The sequence below is a fragment of the Lithobates pipiens genome, unplaced genomic scaffold (genome assembly GCF_037356315.1).
Source record: "Lithobates pipiens isolate NorthernLeopardFrog02 unplaced genomic scaffold, aLitPip1_a1.2 Scaffold_22, whole genome shotgun sequence".
In the NCBI taxonomy this organism is placed as follows: Eukaryota; Metazoa; Chordata; class Amphibia; order Anura; family Ranidae; genus Lithobates; species Lithobates pipiens.
In genome coordinates, this window is record NW_027507784.1 from 19092201 (window position 1) to 19107048 (window position 14848).

Here is a 14848-nt window from a genome sequence, read left to right on the forward strand (position 1 = left end):
ATACGCGGGGAGTCAGCAGCGCCCTGCACATGCGGAGTTCTGTGGTGTGATGCAGTCGGTGGCTGCCCTTAAGCTGGCCCCTGCAGGGCATCCTGCCTTATTGGAGATGTGCCTCCTCCTCTCTTCTATCAGGCACCCACGTAGAGTCACTGACCTCATCATCCCCTCCCTCCTTGTCACTGGAGCAAACCTGGCACTATGTTGTAGCTGGGAGAACATGACTGGCCGTTTCTTGACCTTCTTGGGCACCCCTCTCTCTGGGCTCACGTTACTGCCTTCCTCAACCTGGGTACCATCATCGGAGCCTTCAAAACATCCTCCTGCAGCATGTACCCGACACTGTGGTTGAATAGTTTGGGGGACTCCTCTATGCATGATGGTGGGGCTAGGGAAGGAGTGACTGATGACAGTGAGCCAATGGAATAGGCCGCTTTGGCAGCTGCATTGCCAGGAAAACTACTCTGAGCCTGGGTGACAGAGGATGACGAGGATGAGGATGGCTTAGTTATCCACTCTACCAACTCTTCTGTTGTGGATCAACATGGTCAGCTGCCAAAAAAAAGGACAAGTGTGCCCCACGGCCACATGCTGAGGATGTACCGTGTCCACGACCAGCACTGTTGGCTGTAGACACAGAGCCTGCTTGCCCTCTTTTAGTGGCCTGTGAACGTCTGCCTCTCCTTGGTAGCCTTCCAGACATGCTGTAAAATTTTATTACCAAAATACCGCCTGAAGTTTACTAGAAAAAGTACACCAGGAATGGCATGCAGTCATATATAGGCTTGGCTAGACTAGAATGTAGGGATGAGCTTTGTGTTCGAGTCGAACATACGTTTGACTCGAACATCGGCTGTTCGCCCGTTCGGCGAATTCCGAACGTTATGGGCCGTTCACGCCAAATTCGTGTGGTGCTCACGGCCCACAATGCACTGCGCCATCGCAGTGCATTGCTGGCTCATTATTGGCCAAGCATGCACTGTGACCCTGCATGCTTGGCCAATCACAGGATGCCTGTGGCCAATTATAGCTCAGGCTGTGTAGTACACGCCCCACACTATATAAGGCCGCCAGCGCGACGGCCTTGTGTAGTGTGTTGGCGTCTGTAGGAGTTAGTGGGTGTTCTGTGTACCTTCAACACAGTATACATCGATCGTTATCAGCCGATTTTTCGTTCTTGCTCTTCTGTAGTGGTTGTTGTCTGCGTGTCCTGACCGCAGTATACACCGCTATCTTGCTCGTTTTAAATAGAGCTTGCAGTCAGTGGTAGGAGATTGTGCGTGCTGTCTGCGTGCTCTGAACCCAGTATACACCAGTATATCCATCTATATAGCTAGCTATCTTGCTCGTTTTAAATAGAGCTTGCAGTCAGTGGTAGGAGATTGTGCATGCTGTCTGCGTGCTCTGAACCCAGTATACACCGCTATATCCATCTATATAGCTAGCTAGCTTGCTCGTTTTAAATAGAGCTTGCAGTCAGTGGTAGGAGATTGTGTGTGATGTCTGCGTGCTCTGAACCCAGTATACACCGCTATATCCACCTATATAGCTATCTATCTTGCTCGTTTTAAATAGAGCTTGCAGTCAGTGGTAGGAGATTGTGCGTGCTGTCTGCGTGATCTGAGCCCAGTATACACCGCTATATCCATCTATATAGCTAGCTATCTTGCTCGTTTTAAATAGAGCTTGCAGTCAGTGGTAGGAGATTGTGCGTGCTGTCTTCGTGCTCTGAACCCAGTATACACCGCTATATCCATCTATATAGCTATCTATCTTGCTCGTTTTAAATAGAGCTTGCAGTCAGTGGTAGGAGATTTTGCGTGCTGTCTGCGTGCTCTGAACCCAGTATACACCGCTATATCCATCTATATAGCTAACTATCTTGCTCATTTTAAATATAGCTTGCAGTCAGTGGTAGGAGATTGTGCGTGCTGTCTGCGTGCTCTGAACCCAGTATACACCGCTATATCCACCTATATAGCTATCTATCTTGCTCGTTTTAAATAGAGCTTGCAGTCAGTGGTAGGAGATTGTGCGTGCTGTCTGCGTGCTCTGAACCCAGTATACACCGCTATATCCACCTATATAGCTAGCTATCTTGCTCGTTTTAAATAGAGCTTGCAGTCAGTGGTAGGAGATTGTGCGTGCTGTCTGCGTGCTCTGAACCCAGTATACACAGCTATATCCGACTATATAGCTATCTATCTTGCACGTTTTAAATAGAGCTTGCAGTCAGTGGTAGGAGATTGTGCGTGCTGTCTGCGTGCTCTGAACCCAGTATATACCGCTATATCCATCTATATAGCTAGCTATTTTGCTCGTTTTAAATAGAGCTTGCAGTCAGTGGTAGGAGATTGTGCGTGCTGTCTGCGTGCTCTGAACCCAGTATACACCGTTATATCCACCTACATAGCTCTTCTCTAATTGAGCCATCTGCCATCTGCAGGAGTTAGTGAGTGTTGTGTGTGCCTCCAGCACAATATACACTACCCAATTGCTGGTTTTCCCAACTCCCTTCAGGCCATTACCATGTCTGGAAGGCCAGTAAGGAGAGGCAGACAGGCGCGAGCCGATAAAAGAGGGCAAGCAGGCTCTGTATCTAGAGACAACAGTGCTTGTCGTGGACGCGGTGCATCGTCATCATCAGCACGTGGCCATGGGACACGCTTGTCCTTCTTTTCAGCAGCTGGACATGTTGAGCCGCAACATGCTGAAGACTTGGTAGAGTGGATGACCAAGCCCTCTTCATCCTCCTCATCCTCTCTCACCCAGGCTCAGGGTACTAGAAAAGCAGCTGCCAACGCATCGTCTTCCCCCCTCTCAATGTCATCATCAGTGACTCCTTCCCTAGACCCACCACGTCCTCCTGAGGAGTCTCCTGAACTTTTTGAGCACAGTGTTGGGTACATGCTCCAGGAGGATGCCCAGTGTTTTGTAGGCTCTGATGATGATACTCAGCTAGAGGAAGGCAGTAGCGTGAATGCAGAGAGAGGGGATGCTCAAGAAGGACAGCAATCTGGCAGTCATGTTCCACAAGCTGCACCATACTGCCAGGTTTGCTCCAGCGATGAAGAGGGAGGGGATGATGAGGGCACTGACTCCACGTGGGTGCCTGGTAGGAGAGAGGAGGAGGAGGAGGCACATGTCCAATGAGGCAGGATGCCCTCCGGGGGCCAGCTTAGGAGCAGCACACCGACTGAATCATACCGCAGAGCTCCGCCTGTGCAGGGCGATGCCTCTGCGCGTTATTCTAAAAGTTCTTTGGTGTGGGCCTTTTTTGAGACGAGTGCATCAGATCGCACCGCTGCTATTTGCAACATATGTCTCAAGCGTATCTCGCGTGGCCAAAACATCAGCCGCTTGGGCACCACATGCTTGACCAGACATATGTTGACCTGCCATGCAGCTCGTTGGCAAGCGTACCTCAAAGACCCACACCAAAGAACAAAGTGGACCTCTCCTTGCTCCTCATCAGCTGGCATCTCCAACCCCACTAGACCTTCAGTCCTCTCTGAAATCTGCTCTGAGAGGAATGAAGGTGTAGAATTAGGTGTGTCACAGCCAAGTGCTTCCGGGAACTCTGCTAGCAGTACACCCACGTCCGATTATAGCAGGCAAATGTCCCTGCCCCAGCTGCTGGACCGGCGAAAGAAGTTCACTCCCAGCCATCCACATGCCCAGCGGTTGAATGCTAGCTTGGCTAAATTGCTAGCACTTCAACTGCTGCCTTTTCAGTTGGTAGACTCGGCCCCCTTCCGTGAGTTTGTACAATGTGCGGTTCCTCAGTGGCAGGTCCCCAAACACCACTTTTTCTCACGGAAGGCCATTCCGGCTCTCTACCGGCATGTGGAAGGCAATGTCCTTGCCTCGCTGGACAGGGCGGTCAGCGGTAAGGTGCATATTACCACTGACTCATGGTCCAGCAGGCATGGACAGGGACATTACCTGTCTTTCAAGGCCCATTGGGTCACTCTTCTGGCAGCTGGGAAGGATGCAGGACAAGGTGCAGTAGTGTTGGAGGTTGTTCCGCCACCACGCCTCCAAAATGCTACTATTGGTTGTGACACACCTCTCTCCTCCACCCCCTCCTCTTCTTCTTCCTCCATGGCCTCTTCCAGTGCTCTGTCCTCAGAACCAGCGGTGCTCCGTAGGCGTTGCAGGGGCTACGCAAGTACGCAGGCAAAACGATGCCATGCCGTGCTTGCGCTGGTTTGTTTGGGGGACAGGAGCCACACTGGGGCGGATGTTTTGTCAGCTCTGTAGGGGCAGGCCGAGAGGTGGTTGACGACACGCCAGCTTAAGCCAGGAATGGTGGTTTGCGACAATGCCACCAAGCTCCCTTTCCGCCCTCTGACAGGGACAACTGACCCATGTGCCCTGTGTAGCTCACGTCCTTAACCTGGTGGTGCAGCGGTTCTTGGGCAGGTACCCGGGCTTACAGGATGTCCTAAAGCAGGCCAGGAAAGTCTGTGTGCATTTCCGCCGATCATTTAATGCCTGTGCTCGGCTGGCTGAGCTCCAAAAGGAGTTAAACCTGCCCAAGAACCGCCTTATATGTGACATGCCCACCAGGTGGAACTCAACGTTGGCCATGCTGCAGCGGCTGCACACGCAGCAGAGGGCCATCAATGAGTACCTGTGCAACTACGGCACCAGGACAGGGTCAGGGGAGCTCGGTTTTTTCTCACCACGCCAGTGGGGCATGATCAGGGATGCATGCACTGTCCTGTCACCGTTTGAGGAGGCCACAAGGATGGTGAGCAGTGACAGTGCATGCATCAGTGACACTGTACCTCTTGTCCACCTCTTGGAGCATACGCTGCGTGGAATAATGGACAGGGCACTTGAGGCAGAACAGAGGCAGGAAGAGGAGGACTTCCTTGCCTTTCAAGGCCCCCTTTATCCAGACAGTGTTCCTGCTGTGCCACCCATCACACAGGAAGAGGATGAGGAGGAGGAGGATGATTGTGTCAGCATGGAGGTGGAGGCTGGCACTCAGCATCAGCAGCAGCAGCAGTCTTGTAGGGTTGATTTACAGTCCCAAGAAACCCGTGGACTTGTACATGGCTGGGAGGAGGTAGCTGCGGATCATGTTGTCCTTAGTGACCCAGAGGACTCCGGACCGAATGCCTCAGCTAACCTATGCTGCATGGCCTCCCTGATCCTGCAAAGCCTGCGGAAGGATCCTCGTATTCTTCGGATCAAGGAGAGGGACCATTACTGGCTGGCCACTCTCCTTGATTCCCGGTACAAGGGTAAGGTTGCCGACCTTATCTTGCCGTCGCAGAGGGAGCAGAGGATGAGACATCTCCGAGAGGCCTTGCAGAAAGGTCTGTGCAACGCGTTCCCAGAGACTGGGAGGTTACAAACTCCTGGTCCTGGACAACGTGTTGCTGAGGCATCGGTCAGAAGGAGCGGTGGAGAAGGTGGCTGTCTGACCGATACTTTCAGACAATTTTTTTTTTTTTTAAATGTATTTTTATTGAAGAAAAAAGATTTTCGTACAACAGGTGAATTCGTACACATTGATACAGATAGTCAAGATTGATAATGTAACATCATCAAAGAAAACCGCCTCAGGCGGGAAATAGACTGTGAACATTTCAATACAGCACTTCAAAAAGTAAAAAGAAAAAGGACACACCACGAGTCTACCAGTAAAGATACATAGAAAAACCAAAAAAAATATATATATCAGTGTGGGAGGGGTTGTGGAGTATAAATCCCAAGGCCAAACCTGAGAAAACCATTCCCTAGAGTAAATAGTCAAAAGAGTTAAGGTATAGTCTCAGGGTTAACCGTGGAAATGTCCCACTTGTCCCATATTTTAGAAAACTTGGGTAGAGTATCTTGTACCAGCGCCGTCATATGTTCCATTCTGCGTATATATGCAATAGCAGAGATTAGCTGCGATTGGGACGGAGGGGAGGTGGACAACCAAAGAGTAGGAATCGTTCTCTTAGCAGCTAAAAGAATATAGGCTGTCAATTTCTTGGCGTGTTTAGATAACGCCGCGACAGGCAGGCCTAACAAGTAGTGTTTAGGGTCTAATGGAATATCTACCTCCAATACAGATTGTAGTAGGGATTGGACCATGGTCCAAAAAGGCACAATCAAAGGGCAGCTCCAGAAAATATGGTAATGGGTGCCCTCATCTCGTTGGCATCTCCAACACAACTTAGATACGGAATGATCATATTTATGTAACATTTCAGGGGTTTTGTACCAGAACATTAGTATCTTGTAGGCCGTCTCTCTCTGCTCCACACATCTGGAGACTCTAGAAGTAGAGGTCCAGATGTCCTGCCATTGGGAAATGGTTAAGGGGGATGGTAAAATTGTAGCCCATCTTCTCATGTAGAGATGTGTGTCAGTGGTGGGTGAGATTGAATTGTGGAGGGCACTATAAATAGAGGATATAAGTCCTTTCTGGCACGGGCCTTGTGAGCACAAAGTTTCAAAAGTGTTAGGGTTGGCCAGAGTCAGGTCAGGAGATCTAGAGTGGAAATAATGTTTGAATTGAATGTAAGAGAAAGAGAGTCGATCAGGAATGCCATATTTGTCCTGAAGCTCAGGAAAGGATAGGAATTTGCGAGATACTGGATGCACCAGATGGCGGAGTTGAAAAACGCCAGACCTATACCAAGGAAACATATTCTTCACCGAGAGGCTGTCAGGCATATCCGGATTAAAAATGACATTCAGCAGGGGTGAGCATGGAGAAGAGAGAGAGAACCGTTTGTGACACTGTTTCCATACGGAGAGAGTAAAAAGCATCGGTCCCAGGCATATACGCCTAAGCTGAGCCATAGAGGAGGTCAGATCAGACCATAGCATGGAGCATGGATGGACCGGGGTGACCACACTCATTTCTAGCTCTGACCATCTACTGGTAGCAAAATATGACGACCAGGAGACAACCGCCACAAGGTGCGACGCATAGTAATACTTCACGATATCGGGGGCTCCCAGTCCTCCATGAGATCGTGGAGCAAAAACCACCGTTTGGGCAATCCGATGCCTCTTATTCCCCCATATAAATTTAGCAAAGGCTCGCTGAATATTCCTAAGCTGAGGCATGGAGATAGTAACTGGTAATGTTTCAAAAAGATATAAAAACTTAGGGAGTATGGCCATTTTCAATACATTAATCCTACCCAGGAGAGATAGGGGGCAGGACGACCAACTTCTGAGTAGACTATGCGTTTCCGCTATTAAGGATATATAGTTAGCTTCATAAAGGGAGCCGTACTTGGCGGTCAGGTTAATGCCAAGATATTTGAGAGAAACGGGGCACCAACGGTAGGGGTACGTGGATTCCAAGGAAGCTTGAAGTGCGGGGGGAATATGAATAGGGAGCGCTTCGGTTTTAGACGCATTTACCTTATAACCCGAGAGCCTACCGAAGGAATCTAAAAGAGTGTGAAGTTTGGGAAGGGAGGTTAGGGGTTTCGTCAGTGTGAGGAGAATGTCGTCCGCAAAAAGAGACAGCTTGTATTCTTTCAGTCTGAGGGAGACTCCCCTTATGTCCGAATCTGCCCGTATAGCTGCAGCCAAGGGTTCTAAGCATAATATAAACAGCAAGGGGGATAGGGGGCATCCCTGTCTGGTACCATTGCTATGTGTGAATAGCGGGGATCTGTAAGATGCCAGTTGGACTTGGGACGTGGGAGACGAGTATAGGGCTTGCAGGGCTGATAGGAAAGAACCAGAAAGGCCAAAGCGCTTAAGCGTTGCAAACATGTAGGGCCATCCCAGCCTGTCGAAGGCTTTTTGTGCGTCTAGACTCAAAACAATAGCCGGGCGAGACATTTTATCGAGTAGATCTATGAGGTCAATGGTACGCCTGGTGTTATCCCCAGCCCATCTGCCCAGTACAAATCCCACCTGGTCATTATGAACCAGAGCAGGAATCAATAAGGAAAGCCTATTAGCTAAAATTTTGGTGAAGATTTTATAGTCGGAGTTTAGCAAGGCTATGGGTCTGTAATTATCTGGCAGTGTAGGGGATTTACCCGGTTGCGGGATAACTGTGATATGTGCGTGGAGAAACTGAGAATGCGGAATATTGCCTCTTTGCAGGGAGGTAAAAAGATTAAGCAGATGGGGGCTCAGTGTCGGGAGAAAAGTTTTATAATAAACATAAGGAAGCCCATCAGGACCCAGGGATTTATGGGACGGTAGGTCTTTTACAACCACAGCCAGCTCCTCCGGTGTAACGGGGGCATTTAAGGTGTATACTTGTGGGGAAGACAACACTGGTAATTTCAAGGAAGCGCAGAAATCATCAAAGCTACCTTGGGAGAACTCATGATTGGGGTCAGAAGCTAGGCAGGTATATAATTTTTTGTAAAAAGTGCCAAACACTTTAGACATCGTCAAGGGGCAGTAAGTCGGAGTGCCGTCCGGCTGTAGCAGGAGGTCAGGATAGGAGTGAAATGGACGGGGGCTTAAGCTTGTTCACCAACATCCTATGAGGCTTGTTGGCAAATTCATAGAACCTCTGTTTAGTCCAGAGCAGAGCCTTAGAACACTTGTGCATATCTAAGGATTTTAACCGTTCGCGGAGAGAGGTCACTGTGCGAAGACGCGGCACCGATGGGGAGGACACAAGCAGAGCTTCAGCTCTTTGCAACTGCGAGAGGAGGTCCAGTCTCTGCGCTGCCGAGTCCCGCTTAAGGCGAGAGCCAGCCGAGATACATAATCCTCTAAAAACAGCCTTGTGGGCCTCCCAAAGGGTGGACACGTCCCGCACCGACCCTTCATTAAGCTGAAAAAATTCGGCTAACCCGTGGGATAGATGAGTTTCGGTAACCGGATCGCGGAGGAGGAACTCGTTGAATCTCCAGTGGCAGGTCTTAGGTGTAGAGAGGGCGAGGACGAGGTCGAGCTGTACCGATGCGTGATCAGACCACGTTATGGGATTTAACTCCGAGGCCACTACCGACGTTAGGAGAGGCGCCGAAACAAAGATGTAGTCCAATCTAGAGTACATCTTGTGTGGGGGAGAGTAAAAGGAGAATTGCCGATGTGTAGGGTGTTTAATCCTCTAGGTGTCTAAAAAGTTATGAGACCTAATGAGCTTGCGAAACGCAGCAGATTGACGTTTCGTTTTTAAAGAGGGACTGTCTGAAAACAGGGTCTGCCTATCCTTCCTAGCAGACATGGACATAATAAAGTCCCCGCCAAGGATCATGAATGGCTGGGCATAGGTGCCCAGGCTGTCCAAGACCTCAGTGAGGAAGTGAATCTGGCCCGAGTTGGGAGCATAAACATTGATTATAGTAAGAGAACGAGATAAGTAGTCACAGTCCAGGAGAATGTATCTGCCCTGAGGATCAATAAATGAGGACTTAACCCGTAACGGGCATGTCTTTCTAATCAGTATTGCCACCCCAGCTTTACCAGAGGGGTCGGAGGCCATAAAAGAGACCGGAAAATGTTTGGCCGCAAATTTAAGAGATCCCCCCGGGCGAAAGTGAGTCTCCTGGACTAGGACCACATCCGCGTTGGAGGACTTAAACTCCTTCAAAGCCAACCAGCGCTTATGGATTGAGTTCAGGCCCTTAACATTGTAAGTAAGTACCCTCAAAGCCATCGTATAGAAATCAGAGAAAGCTTAAGATACCCGTAATATACACATAAAAAAACGGACATAACCATACCAACCATGAAGAAATCGGGACTCGTGGCGTGTCCTAGAAGTAAAAGGCAAATGAAGACATATAATAACAACAATATGATTGTAAATTGTAGTAGAGTGCATCCAAATTGAACAAAAGATGAAAAAAAGGCCAAAAAATAGGCCTAGAAAATAGAAAAAAAAAACATTACTAATAGAAAAAAGGCCTGGGGGGTAAAAACCACCCAGGAGTCCACAGCCGTAGCCATGGAACCAAAGAAGGCACATCAGGGGTTCCAGCTCATCTGGAGAGACCCCGCCACCTTCCAGCAAAAATTACAGGAAATAAGAGCAAAACACTGTAGTCCCAACAACCAAAAAAGAACAGGGGCAGTGGAAAATAGAACCTGTAACTAAAGTTGCATCCCTTGTTAAAGAGGAAACATGGTGAGATAGGGGCCGAGGCCAAGATCAGCCAAATATAACACATGGAAGCTTCCATCAGGGAGGGAGTCTAGGATGCAGGTTACGTTGAGGGGTAGAAAAGGATTTCTGCGACTTCTGGCGTGCAGGGGTCCAGATCCGAGCAGGAATGGAGGAGGGTCTGGGCGTCGTCGGGAGCGGCATGGGGTCTTCGTCTGGAAGCGGTGGTAGGCCCAGGTTACGTATGAAAGCTTCACTCTCCTGAAGATCTCTCATAGAGTATTGAATCCCATCTTTAGTAGCAGAAAGGCGGAAAGGAAACCCCCAACGATATGGAAACTGATGATTTTGTAGATGGGCAGTCACGGGGCGAAAGCTGCGACGTTTGGCAAGAGTAATAGGGGATAAGTCACTAAAAATTTGTATCTTGGCTCCTTTAAATTCCAAATGGGATTTGTTCCGGGTGGCCATGGTCAAAGCCTCCTTGCTATCGTAGTAATGAAAGCGTACGATAATGTCTCTAGGATTGGCTCCGGCAGGCGGTTTTGGGGCCAGGGATCTGTGAGCCCTATCCATTCTCCAGTCTATGTCCGGGACTTTAGGGGCAACAACGTTAAAGAGGCTGAGTAGGTACGGTTTGATCTCCCCCTCACTAATAGCCTCCGGGACGCCTCTGATCCGAAGGTTTTGGCGACGTTCCCTAATCTCCAAATCTTCCTGTTGGGATTGGAGCTGAGAGACCGATTGTTTCAGACCGGCGTTGTCTTCTTCCAAAACGTGGACATATTGTATCAGGTCATCAAATTTAGTTTCCAGGACATCAGTCCGTTCTCCAATCTGGGCAAGCTCTCCCCGCAGTTCATGGGCCAGCTTACCCATTTCCTTAGAAACATTACTCGTCAAGTCTTGTAGGAGAGCTCGCAGTTTGTCGTCAAGTACATCAACTGTGACCGGGGCGGACATTGCGTCTGAGTGGCTGTGTGACAAGGAATGTGGACTGTCGTGCCCCGGTGCTTGGGATGCCACTTGTGCGTACGTGAAAGAACCTGGAGAAGGGGCTGGGGAGGCCGGCCTGCTTAAGAGTCGATCCAGAGTCTGTGTCTGTGAGGGCCGCAAATCCGGGGGCGTAGACTGAAGAAGGTGTTTCGGCCCGTATTTCACCATGAGGCGTTGGGACTAGGCGTATATTCAGTTACATGCGGTGTTTCCCATATAAAAGTTGCGACTGTGAGCAGCACGGGAGCATTGGAAGGCGGCTAAGGCCTACATGGGATGATCACATGGCTGTCAAACAAGTGGGACCCAAGATGAGACCCCAAGATAGTATGCTGCCGTTCAGAAGGCCCAAACCAACCGTGGGGGGGAGGGGGGATGGAGCAGGAGTGCAGGCCGCAGCAGTTCCCAACAGCCAGGCGGGGGAGATCCAGACACCACTGCCCCACTGGGTTAAACAAGGGGAGAAGGCACAAGGTAAGGCAAGAAACCAGGGTGAGTAGCAAGCAGGTGCAGGCCACAGGCAGCTGGCAAAGGCGATGGGTGGACCAAGATGGCCGCTGAGCAGGCCAGGGATAGGTGCAGTACAGGAGGATGTGACCGGAGAATGCAGGCAGACACTCAGGAGGGTTGACACATCAGACTGAGGCAGGGGCAATGCCTGTGCTGACAGGGGCAATAATCCGGCCACAGGAGAGGGCAGGCACGCTGCTGGAGGCCTCGGGTGTAGCAAGATGGCCGCCGGAGCTCACCTGTCCAGCTGGGGTCTGGGAGTCCCTTCAGGCATCCGAACGGTGATCGGCGGTGGTCTGGCGCAGGAGAGGCTGTCCCGAGGGGTCCGCGGTGGGTAACCGCTGCAGTCCCGGCTGAGGGGGGACCCAGGATGTTCGGTCCGGAGGCTCCGGGAAGCGATGTAGGCCGCAAGATGGCGGCGTCCGGCCTGTCTCGCCACCCGCCGCCGCAGGGCGAAAACGGCGGCGGATCCAACAAAAATAACGGCTCCGTCCGGAGCTCCGATGTCCCGCCGGTGGGATGGAGAGGTCGGCGGGCAGAACAGGGATGCGGAGGACGAGGATGGGGTAAGATTGAGCTAGGCCTCGGCGGAGCTCTCCCCAGACACGTCCGACGACCTCGACTTCCGGCCACGCCCCCAGACAATTTTTTAGTCCGCAGCCCCAAGGTATGATCGGTTCCAGCAACCATCGCCAGCGTCTGATTTACATGGTGCAGGAATACCTAGGGGCAAGGTCAGACTTGGACACCTTTTCCACCGAAAATCCTCTGGCTTACTGGGTCTTGAGGATGGATCACTGGCCAGAGCTTGCACAGTATGCAATTGAGCTACTGGCTTGTCCTGCATCCAGCGTTTTTTCGGAACGCACCTTCAGTGCTGCTAGTGGCTTTGTTACCGATCACAGGGTGCGCCTGTCCACCGAATCAGTTGATCGACTGACCTTCATCAAGATGAATCAGTCTTGGATCACCCACAGCTACCAAGCACCTGAAGCTGATGTAACCGAATAATTTTTTTGGAAATATCACATCCCTTCAAGACTGCCTGTGCTGATGCTGAGTGACTGTCCTGTTATGTTGATTGTCTATCCTCTTCCTCCTCCGCTGATATGTTGGAAGAACATTTTTGGTTCTGGGTGATGCCATTAGTCCAATTTTTCTGCCCCTGTTTAAAAGGGGTGTTTAATTACAATTTTTGATGCAATACTTTGCAGCAGGGCTAATTCCTGCACTAAAACTAGAGTATATGGGAGAGGGTGCAGTGTCGTGGCACCAGCACCAGTGCCTAAGGCCCAATTTTTCTGCCCCTGTTTAACAGAGACGTTTAATTAAAATTTTTGATGCAATGCTTTGCAGCAGGGCTAATTCCTGCACTAAAACTAGAGTATATGGGAGAGGTTGCAGTGTCGTGGCACCAGCACCAGTGCCTAAGGCCCAATTTTTCTGCCCCTGTTTAACAGGGACATGTAATTACAATTCTTGATATAATATTTCACAGGAGGGCCCGTTCCTGTGCCCACCCAGAGTAACTGTGAGGACTTATAGTGTTGTGGCACCAGCACCACAACCACCAAAGGTCAATTTTTCTACCACTGTTCACAGCAGGGCGCTCCAGCGCCCACCAAGAGTCACTTTGAGGGCTTACAATGTTGTGGCAAAACCAACACCTTGTTCCGCCATTTCTGCAGAGCATATAGGGCAGGCCCCTACTTTCAAACATCCAACTTACAAACATCTCCTACTTGCAAACGGAAGGAGACAACAGCAAGTGAGATGAAAAAAGATGGACGACAAAACAAATTATACAGGGGTGATAACCCTTCCCTATGTTTTCCAAAAAGTTTAAAAATAGTTTTTTTGACTGGAGCTACACTTTAAAAATGTACCAGTTGAAAATTACAAACAGATTCAACTTAACACAACAAACCTACACAGTCCCTGTCTTGTTTGCACCGCCTGTATACTGCTGTTCTGAGTATATAGGGCCTGGGGGCCACACGCATTTCCTTTTTTTAATATGGGTACGGGGTTCCCCTTAATATGCGTACAAGACCCAAAGGGGCTGGTAATGGGCAGGGAGGGCTACCCATGCCATTTTTCTCAATGGTTTTCAACCATATTGCAGGAACCAGATATAACATTAAAACCGCAAACAGTTTTCAATGATGTTATTTCTGTTTAATGTCATTTTGTGCAGGGACTGTTCTAAACACGGGAAACACGTGGCACTTCACAGGCATACTACAGACACCCCCCAGGCACCATATTTAAAGGAATATTTAACTTTTTTTTTTCACTTTAATCATCATTAAAATCAGTGCTCCCGCCAAAACGGCCATTTTTAAAAACATTTTAGGCATTGACCCATGTCCCCTGGGGCAGGAGCCAGGTCCCCAAACCCTTTTTAGGACAGTATCTTGCATATTAGCCGTTAAAATTAGTACTTTTAATCTCGAACGTTCGAGTCCCATAGACTTCAATGGGGTTCTAAAGTTCGTTCGAATTTGGGGTCCGTTCGAAAGTTCTGGTGCGAACCGAACCGGGGGGTGTTCGGCTCATCCCTAGTCTTGAGAAAGCTCTTTGATTTTACGCACCATGAGATGTTTCTTGTGTGACACCTTTGGTAACAAGACACCTTTTTATAGGCCATCAGTGGAGACTGAACCCGCTGATATCAATTTGCACTGACAAGGGGCAGGATTGCTTTGTAATTACTGATAGATTTCAGCTGGTGTCTTGGCATTCCATGCCTAGCTGCAAAGGGTGGGCCGACTCAATATGGAATCCTACTCTACACACAATATGAAAATCGGAATAGAAATTGCGTCCGGGGAACGATCTGCTGGTTTTCGGATCGTTAGTACGCTGATTTTGTTTTTCATCTGACAAAAGCTGGATGTGCAGACTATAATATTATTGGTGGATGCAAACTCAACGTCCCATTTTCATACGGTTTTTGTCTGAAAAAAATCGTAAGAGCAAGACTACGCAGGCCCAGAAACAAAAGAATACATACAAAACTATTCAACATGTGGCATCACTTCTGAAGTTGTATCCTGTCGTCTGGAAATTTTTGTATGGTGAGTAACCTCTTCACTTTCGACATGAGACAAAAAAAACGGAGGAACGGTCGTCCAATTATCTGATCGTGTGTGCAAGGCTTAAGACTGGGCTGCCATTAACCACTTCAGAAAATGGGCACTTTCCCCCCTTCCTGCCCAGACCAATTTTCAGCACTGACGCATTTTAACTGACAATTTCGCGGTTCGTGCAAAACTGTACCCACACAAATTTTTAGAA